The 17,379-nt window shown below is 42.0% G+C and overlaps 1 long non-coding RNA gene across 1 annotated transcript in view; it reads left to right on the plus strand.

Moving 5' to 3' along the window:
- Positions 1-9,667: 9,667 nt before the first annotated feature.
- LOC306637817 overlaps positions 9,668-17,379 on the plus strand; it is a 30,565-nt gene continuing 22,853 nt past the window's right edge. Inside the window, exons 1-2 of the long non-coding RNA XR_013757283.1 lie at positions 9,668-9,871; positions 15,938-16,066. This is a non-coding gene — a long non-coding RNA (uncharacterized lncRNA). The remainder of the gene's footprint in view (positions 9,872-15,937; positions 16,067-17,379) is intronic.

The raw sequence follows: 17,379 nt of genomic DNA on the forward strand, positions 1-17,379 counted from the left end.
CCTCTTGACTTTTGAATGACATCAGACTTTCAAGGCCCCACTGCCATGACAACTCTAGGTCACTTTGGCCCATGCTGACTGGTTCTAATCAGATTCTTAACCATACATTCTTACACATTTTATGGTTAGGAGTAATTATCCTATCTCCCTGAGTTTTGGGATCTGGTCTATAAAAAGGGTCACAAAATTTTCCCCCTTCAGGGTAATAACTTGGGTTCCTCTTATCAACATTATTTTGGGCCTGCATTTCTCCTGTAGATAACAGGTAGTTTCCTGAGGAATGTGATAACACCCAAATTCCTAGAAAATGTCCACCTATTCCCAGAAAATACACGAATATTCCCACTTTGTTAACCTATCCCTGCCCCTCATATCTCTTATATCTATGGCTCCACATATTGAGAAGCTGATTTGTTAATCTGTCTCCCTACTTCTCCTTTTCTTTGGTTAAGAATAAAACTTCTTTCACTGTCAGTTGTGCTGTCTCATTAGTTCCATGATTCCAAGAGGGTGAAAGAACTCAGCTGGGGGACAGAAATTTGTAACGGGCTCAGGCAGGGAGAACAGATAAATGTTTCACTTTTGCTCACAAAAGTCTAATCTACTAATTATTGTGAATTATAGATAGCCTAAGAGAAAAAGGAAAGGGTTCTAAAACTCAGCAGTAATATTTCAAAAAAAGTCATAATTCATCCTTCATTAGTTCATACAGTTTCAGGTAATTCATTTTGTTCTGCTTGATCTCAGTTGTATTAGTCTACCTAACACCATCGGCTGGTGGCTTAAGTAACAGAAATTTATTTTCTCACATTTTTCTGAGATTGGAAATCCAAGATCAAGATGCCAGCAAGACTGGAGTCTGGTGAGGGCCATCCTCTTGGGTTGCAGATAGCTGCTTTCCCACTGCATGCTTACATGACCTCTTTATGCAAGTTTTAGAAGAGAGAGAAAGAATGTGCATGATCTCTTTGGTGTTTTTCTTATAAGAACACTAATCCTATTGCATCATTTCCTCGACCTTTCAACTCTTTCATTTTTTTTTTTTTTTTTTTTTTTTTTGGTACCAGGGATTGAACCCAGAGGCACTTAACCACTGAGTCACATCTTCAGCCCTTATTGTATTTTATTCAGACAGGGTCTCACTGGGGCCTCAATAAATTGCTGAGGCTGGCTTTGAACTTGTGATCCTCCTGCCTCAGCCTTCTAAGCTGCTGGGATTACAGACATGGGCCACCACACCCAGCTCAATTTACTGGGTCATAGAAGACTCATCTCTAATACAGCCACTCTGGAGATTAGGTCTCAAAACATGGGAACTGGATGGATAGAAGTATTCAGTCCACAACACTTAGGTTAGAGTTTTAAGAATCCATCAGATTCTCCACCAGAGTTCTAGAAATTCTTGCTTAATCCAGTGCTATAAACTGAAAGTTATTAAACAATGCTATTCAGAAGCCCACACCCCAGAGTACATGACACAGTCCATTCCATCGATCCCTGATACAGTCCTCTGGCCTACAGCTGGCCGCAAACACTTTCAGAGAAAAATCAGAGTAAAACGAAAGCAATCTGTGAATGACATGACTGAAGTTCTGATGTAATCGACAAGGAGATTTGGTTGTTCGGTGACATCTGGAAGAAGGAATATATCACACATACCTAACATCTGAACATGTATAACATTTAAATATGCAAATATTAAAGTGATAGTTATGAATCATAATATTTTACCAGTACAATATGTGGACAGCAAGAGCAATGAAAAATTTCTATGAACTTCATGTAATTTATGAAATATTTATATTAATGACATTTATTCATAATCACAGCATAAAGAAGCAACTCTTCTTTGTGACAATGTTTTCATGCAATTCAACATATCAAATCAATCTATTTTTTTTTTAAACATTCCTCTTATATATAGTGAAAGAACAAATTCTTTGAGATTTTACACAGGTCCTGTGAGAAATCTCAAGTTCACCTCAAGATCAAGATTTCATTTAGGATGTGATTTGGGGAAGGCAACTTTGTCAAAAATATCAAAAGTTTTCAACACTTAACTAAAGAGGATTCTAGATCCCTGTGAAACAATACTCAAATATCAATTTAACCATAGTGACAATAAAAGAATTTGAAAGTAACATAAGAAGTATTATGGTTTAGATATGAGGTGTCCCCCAAAACTCAGAAATTCATGTATGAGATAATGCAAGAATTTTCGGATGTGAAATGATCATATCATGGACTATTAGTCCTCTGATATACACTAACTGGATGGTATCTATAGGCAGGTGGTGGGGACTAGGGGAGGTAGGTGACTAGGGGGTGTGCCTTTGGGATTTACATTTTGTTCTTGATGAACATAGCTCTCTTTTTGCTTGGTGGTTGCCATGTCCTGAGCTACTTCCCTCCACCAGAACTTTCTGCCATGATATTCTGCCTCAACTTGGTCCCGGTGTTATGGAGTCAGACGACCATGAACTCAACCTCTGAAACTGTGAGCCAACATAAACTTTTCCTCCTCTAAGTTGTTCTCTTTCAGGTCTTTTGTCATAGTGACACAAAGCTAACTAAAACAGAAGGCAACACAACTGGAAAACAAAAAACCTTAACTCTTTTATAAAGTTCAGTTTTTAAAACCTTATAATGAATCCATCCAATCTTAGTCAGCTTTGACCACAGAAGATAAGGCCCCCTTTTTTAAAGATTTCTTTTACAGTTTTTTTATATTCATTATGTTTTGTTCTATATTTCCTCTTTCTCATTTCTGGGACAACCAGTCATTTATTTAATTATAAGACAAAATGATTCTCTTTTTCCCTTAACAAAAACACATTCTTTATACTTTTGTACTTTGCAAAGTCATTTCCCTTCACTCTTAGTTCTAGCAAATTTATTTACATATATTGGTAATAATTTTTAACCATTAGAATCTCTTTATAAAAACAGAGAAACCTAGTAAGCGGACTATTATGAATGTCTTTCAGTCAGTTTTTTTCACTGCTGTGACTAAATGACCCGACCAGAACTACTGTGGAGGAGGAAGAGTTTGTTTGAGGTCTTACTTTTTCAGAGGTCTTGATCCATAGACAGCAGGCTCCATTCCTCAGGGGTCCAGGTAAGACAAGAACAACACAGTGGAAGAGTGTGGCAGAGGGAAGCAGCTTACCTGGTGATCAGGAGGCAGAGACAGAGTCCACTCCCCAGATACAAATACATACCCAAAGTCACGCCTCCTCCAGTCACACCCCCTCCAGTCACACCCTACCACTTCAGTTCCCAATCAGTTAATCCCTATAGGGATTAAATCACTGATTGGGTTAAGACTCTCATAACCAATCATTTCTCCTCTGAACCTTCTTGCATTGTCTCACACAGGAGATTTTGGGGGACACCTCACATCCAAACCATAACAAACTATCACATACCAGCATTCCGTAGCAGACTAGCAAATTTTATATGGCATCTCATGGATTTTATAGCTATATACTTCCTTGTAGTATAATTTTCAATATAGCAAAAAGCATATGTTTATTAACAGACCCAAATATTTTAACTTCTATAAATCATATAAAAATAAGTCAAAAGTATGTAAACTTAAACTTATGCTTAGCAATGAATTTTCAATAATTTTTCTTACCTAGAAATGATCTAGATATGTAATGAATATTTATTAGTTAACAACATAATTTTAAGGGTACAAGTTATTATATAATTTTTTACAAAGTATTTTTAGGCAGATATGATAAAAACAAAATTATTCTTGGAAACCCCATTCACAAGACTTCTGTTCCACCTAATACCCAATAAGACATGAGGTAACTCAGAAGACACAACTGTTTAATAAACTAACAATATTAAATCAGTCATTTTCCAAGAATTTCCTGAAGTCATATGATCTTGGAAAAAAAAAATCGAGTTACATCTTATGAGAGTTTTAGAGCTATGAGATTTATGTAGGCACTAAGCCAATCAGAATACAGCTCTTTCACACGATTTTACAAATTAATTTGTGTATACCATCCAGAAGCAGGAAAATACAGTACATGCCTAACATACATACATACATATATAAACATACGGATGGATGCAAATGAAGACTTTCTAGCTTCTATTGTAAATTTTTAGTCTTTAGTGAGGTAAATAGTAGTATAAAACCCTGGCTTATGCAAAATAGTTGACTCTAATCTTTGTTCCATTGTGTGTGTGTGTGTGTGTGTGTGTGTGTGTGCATGTGTGTATTTTTAATCCAAATTGTGTTTTGGTAGATGGAACAAGTCAAGGTTACCTACTCAATACAAGCACTAATATTCTTTAATATTTATGGAGAAGACTTTTAAGATTTTCTTTTTCCCTGATATGTAGTTGCTTTGGGGGCCCCCAAGTCCCTTGAGAGCTCCAATGGGGAACAGGGGCCTAAAGTTTAAGTGAGTGGAGGGTGTAGAAGGGCCACAGTGGGAAGGGAAAAGTCTGAGAAGCATGAACAATAAGATAATAATCAAAGAAGGTAGGAGCTTGCAGGGGGATGTAGCAGGAGGAGGAGGAAGAACAGAAGCAAGAGGAAGGGAGACATCTTAGAGATGTCACTTTGTGGAAACCATTGAAGTTCCAACTATCTTTGGTAAAGTCATATCAACAAGAAAGAAATCAGAAATAATGCTGAAGCAACAGAGCTGATAGCAGGGGTGTTTTTTGTTGTTGTTGTTTTTTTTTTTTTTTTTTTTTTTTGGCAGGGGTGGGAATGGAACAACTGAGAAAGTCCTATGTTCTTAAATGATGCCACCTTGTGAACAAAGAGGCCTGGGACTCTAGTGCAGACTCTGTTCCATAGACAGAAATCCTGGACTTTACTCCAGTTTCTTATAAAGAAGCTCAGGGCTCTAACCCAGTATCTAGAATATTCTTTAGAACCTTACAAATGAAAACTGTTCTTACCATTCCTCAACAGACTGTTATCAGAGCATCCATTTGGGTCAGGAGTCAGATTTACCACTGGATCCCTGACCAGTCAGTCAGGAATAAAGACAAAACCTTTAAATGCATGCACTCAGGGTCCCAGGTGAGAGGCCCAGGGGTTCAGTGATGGGTCTGACCCTATCTAAATAATGACACCGTAACTAAAAAAAAAAAAAAAAAAAAAAAAAAAAAAAAAAATCATTATGACTGCTATAGTTTGGATCTTAAATGTCCCCCAATGATACATGTATTAAGAAAAGGCTTAGACCCTAGCTTGTCACTATTGGGAACTGATGTGCATTTCAGAGGTGGGCCCTAGTGTGGAGGCTTTAGGTCATTGGGGATGTGCCCTCAAGGGGATTGTGGGACTCTAGTACTCTCTTCTCTTTCTCTTCATTTCCTGGTCTCCATAGGTGAGCAGATTTGAAAAGGACCCCATGATTCCCAGCATGATGTGCTGTTTCATCACAGGCCCAAAAGCAGAGGAGACCACCAACCAGTTTTGTCTTTGAAACAAAGACAAAGTGGGCTCGGAGGAGCCTCACTAAGTTCTGGTCAAGCAGAGAGTCTTTGTGCCTGTCCCTTTTAGTGCTTGGAGTAGTTTTGATTGCAAACCTTGGTTCTAAAAAAAATATCTTTGTAATATTTTTGTGAAAATAAAATTTAATTCATGCTAAAAAAAATTAGTAGAAAACTTACTCTATCTCCTGCCCATTTTTATAATACTCAATGTCCCGGCATAGGGGACCTGAATCCTCTCTGGAATTGGCATTGGTATTCTTGCTAGGGTGGGGAGAACAATGTTGGGATGTAGAGTCATCAAGACAGAGATGCAAGGACCTCAGTACAGTGGTTCTCAAACTTCAGTGCACATAAACAATGTCAGGGCATGTATTAAAGATGCAAATTTCCAAGTCATAGTCAGACCTACAGAATTAGAATTTCCATGAAGATGAGTAGACGGCTTTTCACTACCCTCTTCACAAACTGTTGATACAGGTGGTCTTGTAGCAACACTTTGAAAACACTCCCTTCTCCTCCCTTCATCCCACCCACCCCTTCCTGCATTTTCTATCCCAGGTTCTTGGCCCAAAGTCACACAATCTCTGTTGAAATTGATTCAAGGCAGCCTGCGCCTGCCCTGGACAGCTTTATCAGAAAGTCTCTTTTTCACATGGTGACAAGACATCTCCCACACATTGCTGATGTTCATAGAGCAGGTTCATCTTGGGCCTTTGAATACTCAAGACCATCTCTAACACACTGTCCGAGGCCCCTTGTTTATAAACAGAGTCCCATCAATGATTCCAAATGATATTTACCAGTTCTTACCCCTTTGTTGAACATGTTCCTTACCAGCTCACAAATAATTCTCTACCACCTTGAGCTCCAGCAGGTCTTGCTCCTCTCCTGCTTGGCCCCCTCACTGCAAGGCAGGAAGCCCCTTCAGGTCAGGATGCTACCATAACTAATGTTGCTGGTATCTTCAGTGAAGAGCTGTACTGGGGCCCACAGAGCTGCCGCCCTGAGGGACGAAAGCAGCTGGGTCTTTCCTGGAGTGCCTGGGAGTCCAGAGCTATGGGGAGCTTGGCCATGCAGTCACCTGAGCCCCCATGCATCCTTGTGGGTTATCCACATCTCACAGGGTCCTGAGAAACAGCTCCTTCAGCTTCTGCCTGCAACCTCACTCTGCAAAGGACTCAACCAGCTGCCTGTCCCTGGGGCTAAGCCAGAGTCTAGGAACTGACTCATCTTGCTCTCCAAACCCTTTGCCTTCTGTGGCAAAGTTTGCACGTGTTTTTTAATAAGATAAACAGAACAAATAAATGCAGAAGACCATTCCACTATAGTACTCAGTTACATGTGCCTAGACGTGTTTACATCTAACACGGGATCCCTGACGCATGCCTGACCCTGTCACAGAAGCAGGGCTGGTTTTGTGGGTGTTTGACCTGAGCAGTCACATAGGTCCACACTCACAGGGGGCTCTGTGCTGGGTTTAATGCCCTGCTGTGACTGTCATGAGTTCTTAAAGATTTTTAAAATTTAATTTAGTTGTTCATTTTTTATGTGATGCTGAGGATTGAACCCAGTATCTCACACATTCTAGGAAAACGCTCTACCACTGACCCACAACCCCAGCCCAAAGATTTTTATCTTAGACCTTGTACTTTGTGAATGAAGTCTGATGGGACAAGGGAGCACGTATATATAAGCAGAGGTGTGTGAGACACACAGGTCCGAGTCTACTGCCCACAGTGGCTGTGGAAAGCCTGTGTGCCAAGTGGTTGACCTTGACCTGGGCAAGACCCAGGCCAAGATAGAAGACAATGAAAGTGCCAGTAATAGCAGAAGCAGAAGTGGTGGCCACAGAGGCTGTGGCCTCTGCACCAGAAAACCATCCTTCTTAGACCATTTGTGCTACTGTACCAGAAAAGCTGAGACTGGGTGATTTGTAATATTTCTTACAGTTCTGGAGGCTAGGAAGTCCAAGATAAAAGTGCTGGCACTTGATGTCTGGTGAGGGCCTTCCTGCTACATCCTCACAAGGCAGAAGGGGTACAAAGGGCATCTTTGTTTTTATAGGACAGAAAAGCAGAAGAGCAAATGGACTAAACAGCTCCTTTGCACCTCTTTTATAAAGCCACTACTCCCGTCCTTGTCTGTGAAATTTTCACCCTTCGGACTTGCTCCCAAGCCTTGCCTCTGTCATTCACAGGTATTATCGTGCTTTGGGATCTTAGTGAAGACTTCTACATTTATCAGGAGATTAAGATCCAATTTTTTCCACCTTGTTGAGATTATCTGAAACCCAATTTTTGCTCTCCAATGCATTAGTTTTTGTTTACAGCTCTGTGTCATCTCAGAGTCGGTCAGTACACTTCCTCTGTCATCATCCTGATCCCTGATAAAAATGGTCTTGCAGGAGGTGCTACCCAATACAGAACAAAATATTTGCAACGATTTGATTTGTCTATGGCCTGTTGCCTCTGCTATTTTCTCATCCTCTCTCTCCCGCTCTTTAATCCATAGATGAACAATGCCTCTTAGAGGCCTGATCTTGACTCATTCTCCCTCCATTAAGCATTCTGTTCAGGATGCCTGTCCTCAGGGCAGAGCTTGCTGTGGGCCACTCTCTTCCTGCTTCCCTGCTTGCTTTCAGCATCTCAAAATCACAGGGCAGGCAGAAGAGACTGCTGCTGTCTCCTGTTCCTTGTCGTTGGCAGCCACCCTGGTCTTCTCCAAGTTGGGGCAGCACTGACCAAATTTGCAGCTTTTCAGCAGTAGGAAGAAAAAAGCAAGTCTATGCTGAAGTCCTTGGGATTTTATTTCCCTCCCAGGAAACCTCCCTTTAGTGCAATAACACACCGAAGACACAGCTCTGGGCACAATGTCTTCTCTCTTACTGGATCCTTGACAAGTTAGCTTTGTCCCTCACTCCAGTGACAAGAGTCACAGAGAAGATTATGTCTTGGGACTATAAGTAGACAGGGAGGGAGATTTCATTTCCTGTGATTTTAGATGTTATGTGACTGCCTTTTCCAAATATAAACCATCATGTGTGAGTTGGTGTTTCGAGCCTGACCTCTGGGTCCACCTTCCAGACAGGTGATCTTATACCTCTGAGATGGGATTCATCTCCCCCCACCTCCAGGCTGAGGTGCCTTGGCTGGAGCTGATGGACCCTACAGTGTTCACATCACCTGCCACTCTGGTTTCTGCCTGCCTGAAGTCTCAGCTCTTGAGCCTCAGAGCGCATCCTTATCCTTTCACTTCCATGCATTTTATGGTTTTTAACTGCCTATCTGGTTCCCAGTCCCTGATCCCTTTAGGCCTTAGCTCCATCCTAACAGAAGCCTGCCTTAACTGTCCTCGTCCATCTCCAACATCCTTCATTAACTTTGATGCTGGGTGACAAAATACCTCTTGATCCTTTCTCACATTCAATTCATAAGCTACACACCCTTTCTCAACTGTACTGGTCGTAATCATGATTTGGTGGTACAATCTTTTAGGAAATAAACTCTTAAGAAGTCCAGGAACGTGATTCCACAAGTCAACTGGTATCTCCCTTGCTTTTTTTATGTAAGCGGTAGATTTTCCATTTTTGTCACCAAACCAACTTTGGTGCTTTTACAAACATTGTATGTGTAAACAGATGAGCTTTTTATAAATCAGACCATATTGTAAGTAACCCAGAACAAGTCTTTATCAAAAGAGATCCTGAGAAAAGCTTACAAAATAAACTTGTTTCTTCCCAAAGCTGGATTTCCAAATACAGGTTGTCCTTTAAGTGGCACATGGGTTCTCTGCCACTTGACTGCTCCATTTGCTACTCTCAAGACTCTTTGTGGCATAACCATAGTAAATGGATCATACCCAAGCTGCAGGCCTTAAGCTACTTCACTTATATACAGTATCTCACACAAGAGAACCAGTGTTTTGGCTTAAAGACGGAAGACCCTTTCTGAAATATAGTTTAAACATTTTTTCAGATTAAGTGTGATTGCAGATGCAAGCTTTTGTTGGGTAATTAATGGTTTGTTGTTGCCAGTGTTGCTTAGCACTAGAAAAACAGCAGTTATGGGCGTGACAGGTGAACGCTTCATGGAGAAAATGCTGTGGCTATTCTGCTTTCGACAACAGCGCTTTAGGGGTAGGCACCATGTACTTTTTGAAGAAGAAACCTGAGCCTTGAGCATGCCTGGAGGCCACCTATTTGACAGGTCACCTTTCTGCCCAGGTTGACCTTTCACTGTTTGCAACCAGCATCAGGTTGCCCACAGGGAGGAGGGGGACGTGGCTCTCACCAAGCTGTCTCCATCCGCACAGCCACTGAGCAGTGCTGTCTGCTCGCAGGCCCTGTTCTCTTTCCGGGCCTCGAACTTCGAAGGTCACTGGAGTCTGCCTTAAGGTTGAAAGAATGAACATTTTTTTTAAGCTGTTTTAAAGAGTGAACATTTCTAAGCTGTAAGCTGTTCTAAAGAATGAACATTTTTTATCTTAACTCCCTAAGGTCTCCTGCCCATTGTCTTAACTCTCTGATGTCACCCTCCTGGTTATCTTAACTCCCTGAGGTCACCCTCCCAGTGATGGGAGCAAAAGCCCCTAAAAGCTGTTCCAGGAAATAGCCCCAAACAGAGGGTAAAAGAGTAAATTGGGCTAGATGACTAAATAGTGCTCAAACAGTAGGATTACCAGAAACTATTGACCAGAATCTACGCCCTGTTGTAAAACATTGTAAAACATGTTATATGTTATCAGACAACTTAGACCCCCTTTGGAATTTCCCGGCAGCTTTGTTCCCCCATTTTTTCTTTTCTTTTCCCTTTTCTCCCTTTCATGTGCGACCCCTCCCGATGTGTGGTTTTCTGCCTTTATAAGCTTGTAAGATTTTCTGCTAGGGACTCGACCCTTGCACTCCTGCGTGAGTCACGAGTCGGGTCCCAGCGCGCTGGAATAAACACCTCTTGCGGTTTGCATCAAGTGACGCCTCCTGTGGTTGATTGGGGTTGCCGTCGGTCCGAGGGATAGAGTCGGGGTCTCCTTTTTGGAGGTCCTTCAAGGTAAGGCTGAGGAATAATGGAGGAGTTACAGACTGTGCCTCTGCCAAAAAGACTGATTTCCTTAGTCCCTTTCCACCCAGCTCCCATAACACTCCCTCTCAGAGGCCAGTCCTTTCCTTTCCTTCTTCTTTAACTCGGGGCTTGGAAAAGAGGATTCACTTGCCCAAGAGACATAGCTAGTGCCTGGCAGAGTCAGATTCTAATATGGTCTGTTAGTTTTTGTATCATTTTTGACATTCAAGGCAACTTTGGAGCCAGCACAGAGGTGAAGAGAGACAGGGAGAACCCTGCATTTGCACAGAATTGCTGTAGGTCTGTTTATTTAAAGAATCTAGAAGAAAGGAGCAGAGGGAAACTACCAGTTTCCTCCTCTGTACCCACCTCATTTTGCTTTCTTCTCCTGTCTGGGGACCATCAGAGCTAAGGACTTGTGTTTTCAAAATGAACAGTGAGAGTTTCTGTTCTAAGACTTTTCAATGAATTACATCGGAGGGCTCTCACATGTCGTAATTTTCCAGATGGGACAGCAGACCCCTTCTAGACTTTTTCTCAGCACACACACACACCCCTCTCTTCCTTCCATTCCAGTATAACTACTTCAGGGAGGGGAAAAGGGAGGGGTGGTCTACACTGATGTGGGAGGGCCTCAGTGGTGCCGATCTTCTTTGAAGCAAGAAGAGTGAGGTTCTGGAGAATTCCAAGCAGGAAGATATTTTCCAATGGGGCAAGACAGATCTACGTTATGCTATGTGACCTTAAGCAAGTCACTAATGTAAAATTTGGAAAATAGTAACCATATCTGCCTTTTACTGATCTTTTCCTGTAGGTCAATGCACTGGCCAAACAGCTTTCCCCGAATCACTTCATGTAATCCTCATGACAATCCTGTGAAGAAGATGCTACTATTATCTCCTACCCTTTAAGGGTGAAAAAGTCAAGAAGTAAAAATACATTATCAGGGATAAAAAGCAAATCAATGAATGTTTCAAGATATTATCCCACTGTATACAAGACAGAGACAAATTCCATTTGTGGTCAGCGTGACAGGCCCCCATCTATTCATCCATTCCCCATCTAATCAGCATCCATCCATCAAGACTGCACAAGCCATAAGTTATTGTTTGGCAATGTTCATCCCACCAATTAACGATGCTAAATTCTAGCATTTAAGATAATGGGACAGAATTGAATGATGTGGAGACACAACATTTGCCCAATGGCCAGGCCAATTTATGGTACAATAGTTCTAGGAAAGGGCTGAGGAGGGGGCTAGCGTGGTCAGCTCCCCTAGAAATGGAACCTGTGACCTGGGGCAGTGGGAACTCACCATGGGGGTGTCATTCTTCTGTCCTCACATAGAAGAACCTCCTAACTCCCAGTCCCTATATGTGTGGGGAACTGATTTAGAAATTCTTCTGCTTTTCATCTCTCTCTTTCCCTGAATCTCTGTTGGGAATAGGATTGTGGTCAGTTTTAGATAACAGCCTCACAGTCTTAATTTTTATTTATCTGACAAGTTTGACTCTGGGGACTCCAGCAGTAAGCTTATGCAAAATGACAAGGAAATTGTTAACTTTTCAGCAAAGGATTTCAAATCCTTATAACAGGACTGCAAGGCTGGGGGTAACAATCCACAGAACTTCTGGAAAAAGCAAGCTTGCATGAACCCCACACAGAAGAGGCTGAGGGGAAAGTGTGAGCTTGAAATCACATTTTCTAGAGAGGTTTTCTCTCCTGGCTTTCTAGCCTTATTTGTGTCCCTGAAGTCACAGGCACTGAGTCAGCCCAAGAGCACATACTTCTTGTGATCAGTGGGGGACATGATTGCTTCACTACTTTTGGGGCTTTCTGTTCTATCCTTGGGGATGACAGGCCTAGAGGAGAAAAAGTAAGTGGACACAAGACTAAATAAAGAAATTTAAATAAAAGGTAAAGATAAGGAGAAAAGGATAAAAATGGAAATAGAAATAAGCAGAGATTCATGTTTCCCAGGCAGGTGAAAGTGCCTAGATATAAAGATTAATGAGTCAATATGAGAGGATGCTGAAGAAGCCTGAGCTCTTGTGGACTGGGCAGGGGAGAGCTAATCAGAGGGCAGGGAAGGTGGACCAGGTGAGGGGGAAGGTGGGAGGGGAACCCAGAGGAGGGAGGCCCTGCAAGAGGGATGAGAGGGGAAGTGAGTTGGCAGCATCAGGAGGACCTGGTAAGAGGTGGTAGGTGTCCCAACAGGTGAAAGAGAGGGTGGGTTCCCACCGTAGGTGTTCTCAGAGAAGGCAAAGGGAAGGGCAGCAGGGGACAGGAAAGAACTAACAAAACAGTGGTGGTCCAAGGCTGGAGACGCCGCACAGTTTTCCAGAAGAGAAACAGTAGAGCATACACACACACAGGGACAGTCCAACAGTGAAAGCAGAATCCCAAGATTTGTCAGAGTCAGGACCACAAGGTCAGGGTGAGACCAACAGCCAAGGTGTGGCTGCTGAGCCATGATGGTAGCTGCCCTCGAACCTCTCAACCAGCTTCCCAGACTGAGGTCACCAGCCCGGTCTCTGGGGTCAGAGCTGAGCTTGCAGGGAGGAGCTGGACAGGTCATCAAAGGGGTTGGGATGCAGAAGCTTCAGGCTTGCCACCTTGCAGATGCTGAAGACTTCAGGTGCAAAACGGCTACTTAGAGCAGTGGTTCTCAGTCCTGGCTGTGTGTCGGAATCACCGGGAGCTGTGACATATACTGATCTCTAGGTCATTCCCTTTTCCACACCACCTCCCATCCGTTAAATGATCCTGTGGTGGGGCGAATGAACTCATGTCCACAAACTACTGACTCGCAGGCAAGAGCTGCACTGTTCCTGTTCGAGGTGCCCTGAGCAGGGCACCAGCCACTCTCGACATGTGGCTACTGAGCATTTGAAAGGAAACTAGCTTAACCTGAGATATGCTGTAAGCTTAAAACACACACTGGATTTTGAAGAGTCTGAAAAAAAGGATGTAAAATATCTCCTAGATAATGAGGTGCTTGTTAAAATTATATTTTGGATATGTTTGGTTGAATGAATTTTATTATTAACTTCACCTTTTTTTACTTGTTCTAATGTGGCTACTAGAAAATTGATACATGTGGTTCGTATTATATTTCTTCTTCAGTGCTGGGGATGGAACTCAGGGCCCCGTGCATGCAAAGCAAGTGCTCTAACCACTGAGTGGCATCTCAGCCCCTGCATTCTGTTTCTTTAGAACAGTGCTACACGGAGCTTCTTTCAGTTCAGATTTATAAACAAAATGACTTTTCCAATGCTGCTGCTGTAGGTGGTAATAGACTTGCAGGGGAAGAAAGCACCTATCACGGTTTGTAATTATTTATTTGTACATTTACTTGTTTACTGTCTCAATTCCTTAGTGCACCATTTTGTTTACTTCTTTAACACCTAACTCTGTATGGGTCACAGTATCAGCTCCATAAATGAATGGATTTTCATTTGTTAAATGAATGATTTGAAGAATAAATGAATAAACCAAAATGGATGAATACAATCTGTCTTTTTTTTTTTTTTTTTTTTTTTTTGCTGTAATCCCTAGACACACAGGTTGGTCAGCAAGTCTCTTGCTTGAGATAGACTGTAAAATAGGGGCATTTTGCATGCAAGGGAAGGGCTATAGCAGAGAGGTTGAAATGCAAGGGTTTTGAAGACAGATGAACTTGAGCTGAAATCCAGTCTTGGTCTTGCAAGTCATTTATCCTCTGTGATTTCTCATATCCACAAAATGGAGATAAAACTAATGTTGTGGCACACAACCTATAATCCCAGTTACTTGGGGGGGCTAAGGCAGTAGACTCGCAAGTTCAAGGCCAGCCTTGCAAGTTGGTACTCCTTTGTCTTAAAATAAAATTTTTAAAAAGGGCCGAGATTATAGCTCAGTGGCAGAACATCCCTGGATTCAGTCTCCAGTTCTTAATAATAATAGTAATGAAAAAAACAAGATAATACTTCCTCACCAGGTTATTATGTTGTGAAGGGTTTAGCACAGTGCTTAGCACATTGCCAGGAAGTCATTGGTTTAAGAGTGGAAAAGAACAGGACTAATCTCCCCACAGGAGGTTGCAGGGAGCTTTGCCTCCAGGAGGCAAACACCTGGGCTGGGTACACTTCGCTTTTCAAAGTCTGACTCTCTTTGTGTCTTTGAGCGGTTTCTGACAATGGAGGAATTTCTGGAGGACTTAATATTTCTAGTGACTCAATACTACATAAAAAGATATTTGCTTTGGCTAATAGCACAGCTAAGGTCATTGACTCTTCTCAGACTTTGTCTTCTTTTTTTTTTTTTTAACCAACTGAACAATGTCATTAGAAAGCAATTTTGCAATTTTGGACTAGTCCTCAGACTCCTTGGAAGTGGGGGAATGTCTTTTAAATGCTTATCTTGTTTGGCATGAAAAAAAAATGACTCCTTACCTCTTTCATGTAACCCATGACAAGATCCATGCCAACAAAGAGGGGGTGTTAGAAATCATGAGATCTGACTAGTTTGCTCCAAAATGTTCTAATTCAGACAAACAGTATAATAAGAGCCAACCTATTTATCAGGCCCTCAACTGGGAGGAAGCACAGAGCAAACTGTCAAGAAAAAAAATGCAGTTTATTCTATTCCTTGGGGGCCATTTGTAATTAATCACCAAGTTAAATATATCCAGGTAAAGAAAATGGTATTCATTTCATCATATTTTAGTAATTTATGTGACTCTTCAAGATGAGAAGAAATATATCTGTGTGCATAAGCTGGCACCCTGATAATGAGCAAAAGACATCTAGAAGCCCTCATTTCTGGATTTGTAATACTCTATGACCATAGGGACATGCATTTGACAGACAAGGTCTTAAAGTTGTCAAGTCTACAGAATTATTAATGCCCACATTATCTGCAGTCTGCAGAGATGATGAAATATCAAAGTAGAGTTGAAAAATAATAAACAGGTCAACGTTTGTGCAGAAACTGGATTGAAGGGTCCAGATGCACTGCCCATGAGTCTTAGGTTGATTTGGTCTACAACTAACAAATTCCCAAGATTTTATTCTCATGATAGATTGATAGGTGAGACTCTGGTGTTTCCCTCAGCAGCTATAACCAGCAGAACATCCCTGAGCTAGATAACATTGTGTTAAATTGCAGGGCACTAACGAGGGTGTCCAGAAGCCATGTACAGTTTTACCAAACTGTACCCACCCACCTGTTCAGACAGGTCCATGATGTAAAGCTTCCTGCCTGATCAAATTTCATCAGCCTCCTTGGAAGGGGCCCCAACAAGTGCTGTTGTCTAAGAATGCAGTGTCTAACGCCAAGGATTTCGTCTTGGATCTATGCCTGTCACTGAAAGCAGACAAGGAATACAACACTGAATTATTAATCTTTGTTTTTTCTCATAGATACAGACATCAGTGACTCATTTCCCTCTTGAGTTCAGACCCATCTGGATTGCCTGCAAGAAGCACTTGGCTGTGGCCTGAAACCATGTGGATGCTGGCCAACCAATTCTAACCATGACCTACTAACTGGTAATTCATCCCCATGTTCCAGATTTGTCCTACAGCCATGCCAAGCAACGTTAAGTTCCATCCCGCAAATGGTCGGGCTCAGGAAAAGCTCCAAAGAGATGGCACATAGCCTCTTTGACTTCATTTGACTCTTTCTAGTTAGATTCTAATTTATCATCCATGAAGTCAGACCTACATTTGCCTCATATATTAAGATTTGGCCTTGGTCACCTTTCAAGTTGGACTAGATTTCACAAAATTTTAAAAGCAGAATCATGGGATCCACTTTGTATCAGTCAGGATGGGTTAGATTATCCTATGGTAACAAACAACCATCAAATCTCAGTGACTTCAAACTACCAAAGTTTGATTCTTGCTCCTCACATGTGTCCATGGGGGAGCTCTGCTTTACATCATCTGCCCTCGTCTGCAGTAGTTGAACTGCTGGGTATAGCGGCAAACTCACTCGTGTCAAAAGCAGTAGGAAATTCCAGAGTCTTGGGGTCAGTTTCCTTGGGTATGTGTGTGGGAAATTTAGTGGGAACAACACCTGTAAGGGAGTGGGGAAGCAGGAATGATCAGAGGCAGGAGTTGAACTGCACTGTGGATACAACAGGGGCCAATTCTACAAGGAGACCTGTTGGTGGGGTTGTCCCTCTGAATTGCTCCAAATTGAGTTAGGGAGTCCCAATCTTTTGGGTCAAACAGCTCTCTTCAGTGGAGGTCAGTTTCTAGAAGGGCTCAGGTATGAGCGTCAGCAGTCAATACTCACAGTAGCTAAGGGAATGGGGGCCTTGGTCCTAATAGCAGAGATCAAGGTGACACACAATCCACTACCATCCATAGCTTGCACCAATCAAATACACTAACTTTTTGTGGTAAATTTAATCCATCTGGGAATAGCTCTTCTGGGATTCTGGTTGGTCTTTTCATCACTTACCAAAGGAAGATTAACCACTATAATCCAAGTGCCTTCAACTGGCCTAAGGCCACAATTATCTATTCTATTAACTTTGCTAGTCAAAGTTTCTAACCTAGTGGGATAACGCAAATTATCATCCCGAGCTTCTGGTCACTAAGTCTGTTAGTCAGTTGTGCATTGCTGTGACCAAAATACCTGAAAGGAACAATTTAGAGGAGGAAAAGTTTATTTTTGCTCACAGTTTCCAAGGTTCAGCCCATGGTCATACAACTCCATTGTTCTGGGACCGAGGTAAAGCAGAATCTCATGGTGGAAGGCCCTGGCCGAGGATACCTGCTCAACTGATAGTAGTGAGGAAGGAGAGAGAGAGAGAGAGAGAGAGAGAGAGAGAGAGAGAGAGAGAGAGAGAGAG

This window comes from Sciurus vulgaris (genome assembly GCF_902686455.1).
Source record: "Sciurus vulgaris genome assembly, chromosome: 10".
Taxonomy (NCBI): Eukaryota; Metazoa; Chordata; class Mammalia; order Rodentia; family Sciuridae; genus Sciurus; species Sciurus vulgaris.